General features: G+C 36.0%; 1 pseudogene across 1 annotated transcript; it reads right to left on the bottom strand.

Moving 5' to 3' along the window:
- Positions 1–8,942: 8,942 nt before the first annotated feature.
- On the bottom strand, positions 8,943–13,695 carry LOC146921506 (putative disease resistance protein RGA3 pseudogene; annotated as a pseudogene). Its single transcript, XR_015012156.1, has 2 exons — positions 10,139–13,695; positions 8,943–9,508 (listed from the first exon to the last, which is right to left on the bottom strand). The product of XR_015012156.1 is annotated as a putative disease resistance protein RGA3 pseudogene (transcript).
- Between the last annotated feature and the right edge of the window lie 1,012 nt (positions 13,696–14,707).

Below are 14,707 nucleotides of genomic sequence, written 5' to 3' on the forward strand. Positions count from 1 at the left end.
CCACACTGCACTAAGACAGGAAATCACAAAAACAAAAGAAAGAAGACCAAAAATACGTGGATATCACTTATTAAACTACTACATCTGTTCCTTTTTAATTGTCGTTTAACTACGGATTTAGCGTTCCTATTTAACTGTCATTTGATATTTTAAGGGTATAGTTTGTCAATTATACCCTTTTCAATTACTGTTATCTTTTCAATAAAAACTAATTAATGCTACATATTTGAAAAACTAAAGTTTGTTTCTTTTAAACAAAGTTTTTTTTTTAAAACGTGTATTTGATAAACTAAAGTTTTTTTTTTAAAAATAAAATTTATTTTTTGTTATCTTCAACATTCAAATCTAAGCAAGGGTGGATGGATTTCTTCAACGTCTTGGATGGACCTTGCTACACTACCTTAGTGAAAGATTTATGGGTTAGGGCAGAAATTGTTCAAGCAGTTGAAGGAGTACATGCAACAGAGATTCAGTCCTCTATCATGGGCTTGAGATAACCATCACTCAATCAACCATAGCTAAGCTGATCAGAGTTGATAATACTAGAGTGTTGAATATAACTACAAGACTATTCATACTCAGTTTGGAGAGAAAATCAAAAGCAAGCTTTTTTGGAAAACAAAGAATCTAGACAAAGCTAAGAACATGCACGAAGAATACATAATCTTATTCAAGTTTTTGATTTTATGTTTTCTTCCTCAGGTAGGAAGTACCGGTCAACCCAACTGGATACATAAAGTAATGCTTCTTCACATCCATCTGAAGAGAAACTTAACTTGGTTGCAAATGTATTTCACCATATATGTGCACAACTCTCTCAAATACTCATCAGAGCCAAGGGAAGTTGATACCTACCCAAGATTGTTATCTGAACCATTTCACCAAAGCAAGGAAGTTCAGACTCTGGAAAGTCTGGGTCAAGCTTTTGACCTAGGGATAGAATTTGGTCACGTTCTATCCATTAAACTTTTGGAAAATATGAAGATAATAATGCCCAAGGATGTGATAAAATCTGATGGATTTGCCATCAGAAGGCAGCAAAAGACAATTCCTTCAAGACTTTCCCACCATAACCAAACAACTTAGTCCAGAGGTGCTGGCAGAATCGGTAACCTAGGTCAAAACAGACTATGGTACATAAGTAAATCTAGATGACATTCCCGATACATCAAAGGATGCTGCTAGAAAGAAAAGGAAGAGAAAAGTTGATGTCAAGGCTCCCAAAGAATCCAAAGCAAAAGTTCTGAAGGAGCTGAAGGAGATCACTAAAGAAACAGTGATTAAGAAAACTAAAACAAGGAATGGAGCCATTATGGCTACCACTCAGGTCCAAGAAAAGGCTCCTTCAGTATCTCAGGCAAAAAAGAAGGCTCCAGAAGATCTAGCAGAAGAAAGGAAGGTCAGAAAGATGGTAAATTCTCCATCAGACTCTGAGATTGAGTCTGGTAACAACAAAGTTCTGGCTGTAAAGTACAAGAACATAAAGAAGACCATTCCTGAAGCTTCTGATGGTCAGAAAGAAGGATAAATTTTTGTGACTATCGCTAAAGAACTTCTGGTAGATGTAGAAAAGGAAGCTGAATAACTAGGAAAGCTGGATGAGGAAGAAGCTAGATTAGAGAAAACAACATAGCCAGAATCTGAAGCTACTTAGGGAGCTGTCTCAGGAAACACGGCAGAAGTCACTCAGACTCTGCAAGGTATGTGTCCTGACACTGTAATAGACAATAATGATATTCCTTCTAATCAAACCTTTGATATCCCCTCTTCCCCCTCCTCAAATAATCAACACAGAAACACATGCTGAGATATCTAATCAGGATGATGATTTATCCTTTCTAACAGATAGGATAAATATTTCTAATAGATAAATTTAATAACAAACATGAGCAAAATGTGACAATATATAAAGTAATGGGAAGAACTCAACTACAATGTTTAAAAAATAGTTAAAGGATTTTGTTTCGAATAATGGTTTTCAAATTGGTCATAAACCCAATTTTGACTTTACCGAAGTTGTATTTCTATTCAATGTTTTAATTTCGTAATTTCACATGAATTTTATGATAGAACAAAAATGGTTCATACAACTCCTCTAAATTTTGATGATACCAAAGTATTGAAGGACAATTGGAATACTAACATATGTTCAAGTATGCATAATCAAAGAATGAGTCTATCAGGAAGAAAGAACATATGAAAAGGATCAGATGGATCAGGAGAAGTTTAGAAGACTATGGTAGAAGATCTAAAGGAAGGTCAACCAAAAGTCAACATCCTTAAAAGAAGCATGCCTTACAGAAGCTGAAGAGTTACCTCAACAGATTATGTGAAGGTCATCAGACTCAGAAGCTGACTGTCATACTTGGATGACCATCAGATTTCAAAAAATCATGAGGGACCCAAAATCCACGTAGGCTTTGTCTTATTCTATGAACTGTCCTTATCATAGTATCTGACAGAGCAGATCTTTCGTCTTCTTCTGTCTACGTGTGCAAACAAACAAAGGACCTCAAGAACAAAGAGAATGCAATGGATAATTCTACTTTCAGCAAAGGAAATTCAAAGGAATTATCCATATCAAACAAAGGGCCAACGTTCTTGATTTAAGTCTCTCAACGACTCAATTTGCGCTGGCACTCTTATCCAACGTCTGTCAAATGATTGCCTATATAAGTAGCTGAAGACTTGAAGAAGAATTAACAAGACTCTTCTATTTTACTGGGTCATTACTCTGTTAAATCAAATAGCGCAAAACACTTAAGAATTTATCATTCAAGTTTATATCTTAAAAATTCCTAAATAGCCTGTTCATTTTTTCAGTTTACACTACCATTGTTAAATCGAGTGTAAGAATAAATTAACTTGTTTACAGCTGTAAACATTTAAAAAGTGTCTCACTTGCGTGCTTTAGCAGATAAGTCTCTTGGTGAAACCATGATCACCTATGAAGTCTTAGTCAGTTGTGATTGAGCGAAGGAACGACTCAATCAGTTGTGATTGAGTAAGGAAGTCTTTAGGAGTTGTCCTAGAGCAAAGAAGTCTCTTGGTGTTGTCCTTGAGCAAGAAGTCTTTAGGTAGTGTCCTAGAGCAAGGAATTCTCTTGCAAGTGTGCTTGGGCATTGAGACGTCTCTTGGAAGAGTCCTTGAGCAATTTGTAATCCAGAGTGATTATAGTGAAATCCCTTGGAAGTGCAAGGGGACTGGACTACTCCTGTGTTGTGGGAGGAACCAGTATAAAATTGCTTTGTGTCTGCTTTATCTGTGTGTTCTGTATTTAATCCGCTGCATCTAAACTCTATGTCAAAATTTGCATACCTCAGATTCTAAGCAAGTTTTAACACTCAGAAAAAGTAACCATAAAATTCCAACACAGTTCAACCCCCCCCCCCCCCCCCCCCTTGTGTTTTTCTCACCTTCATTTTATTTTTAATGTTAGTCATTTGGTCGGTAATATTATCAAAAAATTGTTGCAATGTTCTTATTTATATGTCTTCTTTTTTATTAATTTATTTTAATCTAATTGCGACAAACAAACAATTGAATTTTGACACGTAAACTGCATTGAAGCGCAATTCGTGCTTATATTTTTTTCCTTTTATTTTTTCACATAATAAATTTATTAATGTCCCAAATATTTTATCTATTTGTGCAATTTTAAGATGATAATATTTTCGCACGGTTTCTTCTCTTCTCCTGTTTTCACACTACATGTCTTATTGTTATTGGTCATGACAACTCACCTTTCACTTTTATTGGTCATGACAATTCACCTCTCTTCTCATTGGTTATGACAACTCATTCTTATTTCTCATTGGTCACACTAATCTCTTTTTTCACACATGGCCATCTATTTAAGTGCACTTGGGAACATGCTCACTTCACTTAAAAACTCCACATATGTCCCCCCTCCCTCCCTCCCTCCCTCTCAAGTTTTTTATGTCCGCCTATATCATACAACACCTAGCTACTACAATATTTCACACACCTCCACCGTCATTTGCACCTACGATCTTAATCATTCAATCACATCATTTTCATTTCGAGTCTACAGGTAAGAATCGTTTTGTTATTCGTTCATTTAATTCTTTCATCTATTAATAATGTAGATTATTTTTCTTAAATTTTCTCTTCTTTGAAAGTGATACTAAATTCCCTTTCATATCATACCAATATTGTGAAAAGTTTTATCGTGCCTAGTTCTAAATTTTATTTTTCTCAAGAACCAAAACTAATCTTCACTCTTAAACTAAATATGTCAAAATATCTCCGTATTAAATTTAAATGATACTTACATGATTTAATTTAACTTGTGCAGTGAGGTGTTCTTTGCTATGCATATACCCTTTGATATACAAGATAGAAATTGTGATGAGTAGGTGAAAAGAGAGAGTGATCCAGAGGAGCGTGTGAAGAGATACTTTGACGTGGTGGTGTTAGATGATTTTGTTTTTATGATCTCAAAACATGTAAACACAAATTGTTTTTACATATATGTTTTGGGTGAACTTGTTGTTAGAGAAACATGGACTAAGATCTTCATTGTTAGATCCTAACATGTTGTGATTTAAATAGACAAACAATTAGAGGAGTGAACTAGAAAAGTGGAGTAAGCTAGTGAACATGTCTTTGAGATTAGTGTTCACTTTTCACTTCACCTTCGTTCACTTTGTCTTTTAGATATATATGCATGACTAATGTTGTAAATCTGTGAAATATGGGAGGGAGAGGGAGGGGGGGAGAGAGAGAGAGAGAGAGAGAGAGAGAGAGAGAGAGAAGAGAAGAGAAGAGAAGAGAAGAGACGAGAAGAGAAGAGAAACAGTACGTACCCGTACATATACCTATCTTTTTCAATCATCTTCTTACACCAGCGACAAGCTTGTAGGAATCCCAAAGAAACGTTGATGTTGTCCTTCTGGTTGCAGCATCTGAGGTGGAAAAACCCAACGAGAATAATTGTGTACCTTATGGCGCCAAAATGATGTCTTAGGTTAGATTTTGACCAATTCTTTGATAACAAACAATACGATTACAAGCATTTGCACGAGCAGAGAAGCCCTATAGAAAAATTAATGACTGTGACTTATAAAAGAAGCGCCGTTTGGGATTGGTATCTACTGGAGTTAAAAATTGAAGAATTATTCAATATTCAACTCCAATTAAAACCAATTCCAGATGACGGCTCTTTTATCAGTCACAATCACAGACTTTCCTAGAGGGTATATCTGCAGGTGCAAATGCTTGTAATCATATTTCTTATGATCAAAGAATCGTTCAAAATCCAATCTCAGACATTGTTAAGGCTCCACAAGGTAAGAAACAATTCTTGTTGGAATTGTATGCCTTAGATGCTGTAACCAAAACGACATCATTAATGTTTTTTGGGGGATTCCTACAAGCTTGTCGGCGGTGCAAGAAGAAGATTGAAGAAGAAAGGTATATGTATGGGTATGTATTGTTTCTCTTATTTCGGTATTTCATAGATTTACAACATTAATCATGCATATATCTAAAAGATGAAGTCAACAAATGCGAAGGGATAAGTGAACGACAATACCAAAGACACACATTGATAAATATGAGTTCATTCCACTTTTCTAGTTCATTCCACATTATCTTTTTGTGCAGATGATATCCTGTAACACCCATACTAGACGTATCTAGAAAGTCTAGCACGCGCGTTGAATTTAGTATTGGATACATTAAAATATACAACATAAAAAAAAACTTCGAATGAATTTATATACAACAAAACACGTTCGTACAATAACAATACATCACATATTATCTTATCTAAAATAAATACATCCTTGAGATCCATATTCTTCACGCTTCGGGTACGAACGAGCTCTAGCTGAAAATCCATTCGGCTACTAGCTTGCCATCCATCCTGATAATCTGAAACAAATAAGGATTGGGATGAGACATAATGTCTCAGTGAGTTCCCCTAAATCCTAGGCTATAGGCAACCTCAAGGGAAAACCTACGGTTACCACGTGTCTACATTACAACCTGACGGTTGATTATACGTGTGTGGGGACTTGCATACTTAGACGGTAGTGCATACTAGAGCCGTCATAGTTTTATCTTATCTTGTTATAGGCTTCACTTCCTATACGTGTCATGGCGGTCAAGGGGCAGTCTAAAACCGCATTGCCAAGAATACACTCTATGTATCAAGGCCTAAACATAACATAATCATGGCACGATTCTAAACCGGACGATTAGGGGAATCCTAAGATCGTCATCGGTATCATGTTCTTTACTTGTTCTATTCCATGCCTTGTACTTATCATGTAGCATCTAATGCTCTTATTCTTAAACATAAACTTGCATGGATTCACTCTTGCATAATCATGGGCATAACATAATCATAATCATATCATACATAAACGTATCTAAGTTCATTAATTATTATGTTAGCGTTGAACAAACAATTATCTTGGTTCATTTTACGGATAGTCCCGGGTGAAGTAACACCGAGTACAATCCCATACATGACCGATGTACGTACATCGGACTCCCTCGGTGTCGTGCGGGTCCCTTGCGGCTTAAACCGTTCCCCTTAGGTCGAGAACCTCCCGTATCCCCCTGGCGTGGATAACGAGAGACACGAGCACCTACGTCTTGTTACTCAGTGACATGCGGGTCCCTTACGGCTTAAATCGTTCTCATAATGAGAACCCCTTGTATCCCCCTGATGTGGATATCAAGAGACATGTCACCTACACTTATTAATCATAGTCTTGTCGTGCATAAGTTAAACATATACATACTTACTTGCTTATTACCTCGGACCCTTAAGTCGATCCGATTAGCGGTAAACTTATACTTGTTCATGTACATACTTAATCGTGGTTGAGTGATTAACTAATCAAACCACATATTATCATGCTTGCTAAACACTCTTAACATATGCGAAGAGTTTATACTTCGCGTCTTAGCATTCTAGGAATCTTGCTAACTAGCTAGTTCTCGACGACTATGTCGAGGCTCTAGTCTTCCTCTTGCTTAATGGATAGTTTGCTACCCGTTTCATGACATGATTTCTCTCGTATGCCATGCCTTACTAACATGCTTAATACTTGCCTCATATCATAAAAATCATGCTTTCATTGATAATCATTTAGGACCTTGGTTTGAGGGGTTTACATTCGTTAAAAGACACCACAGAGAAAACTGCGTCGCGAATCCCCACGCCTGCCTGAAGCGAGCAAAACAATGGGAATTCTCCCTGTCTTACTCGCCTAGGCGAGTAGATTTGCTGGGGAGGCGAGCAGCAGCTCGCAGCTGCGAGTTGGGGGCGACCAAAACCCCCCATTCGCAGTTCTAGCTCGCCATGGCGAGTAATTGCTCGCCGTGGCGAGTTAGGACAGTCCAGAACACTTAAAATTGGTATTTTTGACCCAAAAACCTCAAACCAAGTGTCTCTAAGCATATTGGAACATAATTGGTCATATAAAACTTGTAAAACATGTATACGGCAAGAATTATCATGTATAGCATTCATGGCATAAAAAGGGGCAACTAGACTAATACTTGTACCCTAGAATTTCATATTATTCATAATAGACATACATGGCATATTCATAATCCCAAAGGGTGGGAAGTCTATCTATGGAACTCACCTAATCATAATCTTGAAGCAACTCCAAGCTCCAAGCTCAAACATGCCCAAAACCTTAGTTTTGCTCCCTTTGATTCCTTACTCATACCATTCAAACCTATCATCCTTTTCTTGCAAACCAAGACACCATTTCAAGCTCAAAACCATACTTTGCACCAATTAGGATTCACCTTCACCATACACCAAACCCTAGATTTCCAATCACTTCTTCAAGTGGAGAAATAGAAGAAAATCAAACATAATCCATACTTCCTTAATCTTAAATGATCATAAGAGAACAAGTTTGGAAACTTACCAAAAGAGGATGAAGTTTCATTAAGATTTGGTGAAGAGGAGAAAAGATGGAATGAACTTCATGAGAGGTGGAAAAAGAGAAATCCAACCTTAATCAAGCTTCTACTTGTACAAGGGATCATGAGGGAGTAATATCATTCACTTGCTATGGAGAGGAAGAAGATTTAGAAAATTGATGGAGAAGAAGAAGGGAAAAGTGGCGTGAGAAGGAGAGAGAGAAGGGAGAGAAAATATTCCTTCCAACTTAGAGAGAGAAAGAGATTGAGATAATGAGATATTTCTCCCAAAAACCATTTAAATATCCTTTCCGCGTGAAATTACTATTATGCCCTTGCCTCTAGCGTGTTTAAAACGTCTCTGATACTTTTCCCGTAATTAGCTGACATATCATAAAATATTTCCAACAACTTACTTTCCATGAATTTAATTCCTCTGACACGATCAACTGGTAATATACCGATACTGCCAGGCGGGATATTACATATCCGGTAGGTTACAAGCGTTTTAGAGGGCTAGAATGCATACAAGAACAGGTCCTGCAAATCTGTTATGGAAAATTTCTCCTACCATATATATATTTTTTATAATGAACTATTTTGAGATAATGTTTTGTATAGACATAATTCTTATTGGTTTTATTTGGTAGTTATTCCTCTTTTGATATATATCCATACCAATATATAAAAAGGATACATCACTTTGGGTTTGATTTTTACTTCCATTTTTACCCTTCATTTAAACTATTTTATTTACTACTTTATTCTTTTTGTAATATTATTTACTTATTACTTAATAAAAGAGGTAAATTCCAATAAAATAGGATAGGAACAAGTCCCTATGTAACATTCCGGATTTTGATCCAAAACATTACATCTATTTCTTTCTTAAAAAAAAAGACTATTTTATTTTTTACAATATGCATAATAAATTCCAAGCTAGAATCTAACAAATATAGTTAAATTAATTTAATTACAATTCAAAAACCCAAATTTGTTCCCTGCGTACACGCTTCAAGCAAATAAGAGTATACAACCACATAAATCTATAAATATTTATAACTTCTCTGGCATCTATACTACATAAGATTGTTTCTCTTTTTTCTTGCTATTGAAGGATTTGGTCTAAGCCGAAACCAAGATTATTATGAACCAAACAAGTAGATCAATGTTAGGCTCCATGTTCAACTCATATATGTTCTTGGACCTAATTAAGTAATTGAATCTACTGATTTTATGGACCAAGATGACCAACATAAGAAACATTCATGACCAAACCGACAAACAAAACACACATTTGAGGACCAAATTGTGACTAACAAAACACGCATATGGGGATGGTTTTGTAATTTTGATACATTTAGAGACTACAGTAACACTGCTTGACATATTCAAAGACTCAAATGATTTTTTACTCCTTATGTATTATATATCTCGAAATATAATTATACCAAATAAAACTAATAAGAATTTTGTCATGAGGTGTCTATACAAAACATTATCGTAAAACGGTTCATTAAAAAAATATGCTGGAGTTGTTCTTGTAATGCATTCTAGCCCTCTAATATGCTGGCTACCAACCAAACTGCATCTGCACAAGAAACATAATGTTGATCTCCTATTAATGATTGCATTTAGTTTTTTGAATAAATAAAAACAGACATGTAATGATGTAAATGCATAGTGCAGTAACATTGCATAGAGGTGTGTTTGTTTGTGTGTTAAACAAATATATATATGTTCACTAGCAACGCGAAATTGAATACCTCGGTTACAACAATATCCTCTTATATTGAATATTGATCAAAAGAAAATGACGTCTTCAAACTAATTCAGAGAGAGCTTGCTGTGAAGTTTATTGTATTGGTATGGAATTTAAAAGCACTGGCAAAGCTCATGTACCAAATCAACAAGACTAACATTCGAAAAATGAATATTTGTGCAAAGTAAAGATTTATCAATTCATATATAAACAGATTTCACAACAGATTTTATTTTAATGAACCACCTAACATGAGAAAGTTTAGAATAAATGCTTGTTGTGTGTTTTCATATTGAACTGCAGGGATTTTCAGGATCAAAATACAAAACACAGGTTGCTGAAATGAATAACAGTTGTCTTATGCAACACATATTCAACATCCTATGAGACACATGCACATGCACCCTAATCAGAAACAAGTTTAGAGACACATCTTTATCAGTGCAGGGTAGTGTCTACCTGATAAAGGTAGTCATCCGCCGAACAATGGTGAACCCTATATGGAGTACCCTAGGAAACCTGCATTGGCCCCATAATATCGACCACCACTTCCACCATATCCTTGTTTATCACTTCCTATTTCAATACGCTGAACATGAGCTATTTTTGACCAGTCCTCGCCTATTTCCTTTTTGCATCGCTTCTCTATATGAGGGCAGCTTTGAATGCACAATCTTTTCAAACTGCTAAGACATTTGATGCTCGCTGGAAGACAGATCAAATTAGGACACAGAGCAATAATTAATTCCTGAAGTAAGGAAAGGTTTCCCAACCAATCAGGCAAATATTCTAGTTTTGGAAGTTCAGACAATATTATGCATTCCAGAGAAGTCATATGTTGCAAAGCCTCGTGCAAACTTTTTACTTCCGGACAACTAGCAATCACCAATATCTCTAGACAAGTTAGGTATTTAAAACCTTCTGACAGATTCAACTCGTGGCACTTCACTATCTCTAGAATCTTGAGAGAGCATAGTCCTTTCAATACTTCATCCGCCAATGACTCAATGCTGACACAGTTGGTGATAAACAGGTTTTGGAGAGCATGAAGGTTAATGATTTCATTTGGGAGCACCTCGAGTTTGGAGTGATGATGAAAGCCTATTGTCCTTACAGATGCAAGGTTTACTAAGACCTCATCTGGAAAGTAAGTTAACTCATCATTCTTCAAAAAATGCAGCGTTTCAAGACTATCAAATTTTTTAACTGATCTTAGTAAATCTTGATTGTATTTCCCTTCTATATACAAATGCAAATTCTTGAGAGATGGAAGACAAGGCAAACCAAACAAATTAGGACATTCAGTTATTTGAAGTACACTCAGGGTCATGAACATATTTTCTCCATCCTCCCTTGATAGCCTTATCAGGTTTGGCAGCTTATCTAGAATAAGAGCTTCCAAAGCCATTAAACCTCCAACTCCGCCATTATAGGACTCCTCCCATAGGTATATTACATGACTCATGTTAGATATTTTTAGATTCTTCAAAGAAGATAGTTTCCCCAGCTTCGGAAGGTGTAAACAATTTTTGCAATCCGTGAGCTCTAAAGAAGTTAAACCTTTTAGAGAAGGACTAGACTGTGGGAAATATGTACCTGCATACCCTCCCAAACCCAAAGAATCAAGTTGTTGGGTATGCGGTTGAAGCACTTCGAGAATTTGCTCAACATTTCCTTGTAATTAGGACTCTTCATTTCTCCCCCATGACAACCTCAATTGGTTCAAGTGTTTACTGGACATGTTGGCTTCTTTGGCATGTGTTACACTTTTTACTCTCTCTAGGTGCTTGATGTGAAGCTCTCCTTTAAGGTTTAGTTGTCCTAATTCTTCCAAAAGGTACCCTCTTTTCTTACCAACAACATATATGCTTAAAGTCCTTAGGGAAGTCAACGTTCCTATCTTAGGGGGCGAACTTGATAGTGAGTAGCAAGCTCTCAAAGATAGTTGTTGTAGAGATTTTAAGTGTGTCAAACTAGCCGGCAAACTTTGTAGATCATAACAATGGTCTAATTTCAAAACCTGCAAATTGCAAAGCCAACAAAGAGATTGTGGAAGAGTTTTGAACCTTCCATGAGAAATATCTAAGTATCTTAGATATTTTAAACGACCAATCGAAGCTGACAAAATGTTTAGTGAGTTGCTCCGAAGCACCCTTAAAGAATAACATTTCAATATTTGAGGCGAAAGTTGGCCAGCATGATTGAAATTCCACTCTATGTAGGTCTTCAAGGAGTTGATATGGTGAAACTGGATTGAACTGAAATCTTCAGATCTGTGTTGTCCGTAAACTGAGAAGTGACGGATTCTTGCATGCATATTAATTATACCATTATTATATGCACTGCAACAAATTTCCTCTGCAAAAGATTGAGCAAGATCATGAACAAGATCATGCATTTTGAAATATGTAACCTTGCCTAATTTATCCGTTTGAACATCTTGAAAAAGTGAACTCCAATATAATTCATTCCACACCTCATCACCAATATCTTCCACTTCCAAACTTTCATTAGACGAAATGAATCCATTGGCCACCCAAAGCTCAATTAGAAGTTGCTTACTTATTAATTCATCTTTTGGAAATATAGCACAGAAGGCAAAGCATTGTCTCAACTTAACTGGCAAGTACAAGTAACTTAATCGCAAGGCCTGCATGACAGAGTTCTCACCTTGTAAGCTCCACAACTTGCTGTCCTTGACATAGATCCATTCTTTTTCTTCTCTTTTGAAGCGCAACAGACTTCCTAATGTTATTGCTGCTAGAGGCACTCCCCTACACTTCTTTAGGATCTCTTTCCCAATTTCCACAAGCTTTGTCCGTTCTACCTCATTTGGTCCAAATGCTCGTTGTTTAAACAATTCCCAGCAGTCTTTGTCAGACAACATTGAAAGTTCATGAGCAGGCACCGTTCCCATGATTTCTGCTACCTTTGGAAGCCGTGTAGTGACCAAAATGGAAGCACCTTTTCCTCCACAAGCCAATACAGCCTTCAACTTCTGCCAATTCTCTTGTTCCTCATCCCACAAATCATCCAAAACAAGCAAATATCTTTTTCTTCGAAGTAGCTCTTGCAGTCTTCTTTGTAGGGGCTCTAGATCTAAATCCTCACAGTCATAGGAATTTCCAGATGTTGATCCTATGATAGCTTTTGTCATTCTCTTCAGACTGAAATCTTCTGAAACACACACCCAAATTCTTAGCTCAAAGTGGTTAACTATCCTCTCATGATTGAAGATGAGTTGGGCGAGTGTCGTTTTACCAAGTCCACCTATACCTATTAATGGATAGACCGATAAATCCTCCGATTCACATGCATCACTAACAAAAAAGTCTACAATTTTATCCCTATCTTCATTTCTTCCATATACTTGAGGTTGAGTGATGATTGAGGTGGTTTCACGCCAGTCAATGACTCCATTTTGTCTCTTCCTATCGGTCTCTGCCAAATGAAACTTGCTCTTTTCTTCGCTAATTTCATTTAATCTTTCCCTTATCTTTTTCATTTTCTTAGCAATTTTGTAACGGAAAGCAACCTGCTTAGGGTGATAAGAGGACAAGAAAGAGCTTTGTACCTTCTCGGATGGTCCACCCTTGTGTCTTTCATACTTCAACTTTGATGCTTCAGCGGCACACTCGTCCAAAATATCATTTAGAACGTGAGCAGCATCTTTCAGCTTTTGCAACCAATCCTTTATAGCTATGTTTGAGAATTGTTTCTCCTCAGCGTCTTCAAGTGTAGCCTGTATTGTAGTGAGCAAGCTAGCAAGACTTTTAAAGTCCTTATCGAAACCAAGAAATAGGCCAAGCTTGCTTGCAATGAGTGAAGTCAAATTCTTAAGCACAAATTCAACCACAGCCTCAGCCATATTCCAAGTCCTAACTCAGAATGAAAATGCAAAGTTTTTTTTTTTCTTTCAGGAATGGTTTTGCATCGACTTTAGATTCTGAAGTCAATAAGAGACGGCACCCACTACTAATAAATAAATAATAATGTATTTGGAATGTTGCTCAAAGTTGTTGAAGTTTCCACATCTGTTATTTGGAATCCTTATATATATATATATATATATATATATATATATATATATATAAGGATTTGCTAGGACACACCCACTAGTTTATATGTGGGAGTGTTTTAGCAAGCTACACCTTAAGGTGTATTTAACTACATTTTAGTTATAACTTGCTAAAACACACCTTCTAAAAAATAAGTGGGTGTATCCTAGCAAATGCCTATAGGAGTTGCTAACATACACCCACTTATTTTGTAGAAGGTGTGTTTTAGCAACATTCACCTTAAGGTGTATTTAACAACTTTTTAGTTATATCTTTGCTAAAACACACCTTAATAAAAACTAGTGGGTGTATCCTAGCAAACCCCATATATATATATATATATATATAGAGTGTGAGAGAGTATTTAATTTTAAGTTAAAATATGCTGTTACTTTATCTAATGTTTATTTTGGTTGGAAAGAAAACTATTTTAGTTTATGTAAATTATACAAACGAGTTTGTCCCCGTGAGCTTAGCTCAGTTGGTAAGGACAGTGCATAATATATGCAAGATTCGGGGTTCGAACCCCGCACCACCAAAAAAATTATACAAACAAGTTCTTTTGGCCTACCCCAATATCAATAATTTGTCCATTATAATAAAGATCAAAAAGAGTTTAAAGTATATCCTCAATATTATCATGAACCAAACAAATAACCAATGCTTGGTTTCATATATTTCAGTTCATTTGATTCCATGTTCATGGAGCTAACTAGAAAACTGAGTATTGAAGATAATGTAAGATAACCCTTAGAAGCATGACATTTTTGTTTTTCCATATCATATGAACTAATCTAGTTTTGTATTTATAATTTATATACATCTCAAGATAAATTACCAAATAAAACTAATTAGAATTCATGGGAGGTTGGGGGGGTGTTCATCAAAAAATATTCTGGTAGCACAAATTTTCCATAGCAGATTGAAGAACATGTTTTTTAATGCATGCTTGCCCTCTAAAATGGTTGCT

Source organism: Medicago sativa, chromosome 5 (genome assembly GCF_051527215.1).
Source record: "Medicago sativa cultivar Bolivia chromosome 5, Bolivia_mono, whole genome shotgun sequence".
Classification (NCBI taxonomy): Eukaryota; Viridiplantae; Streptophyta; class Magnoliopsida; order Fabales; family Fabaceae; genus Medicago; species Medicago sativa.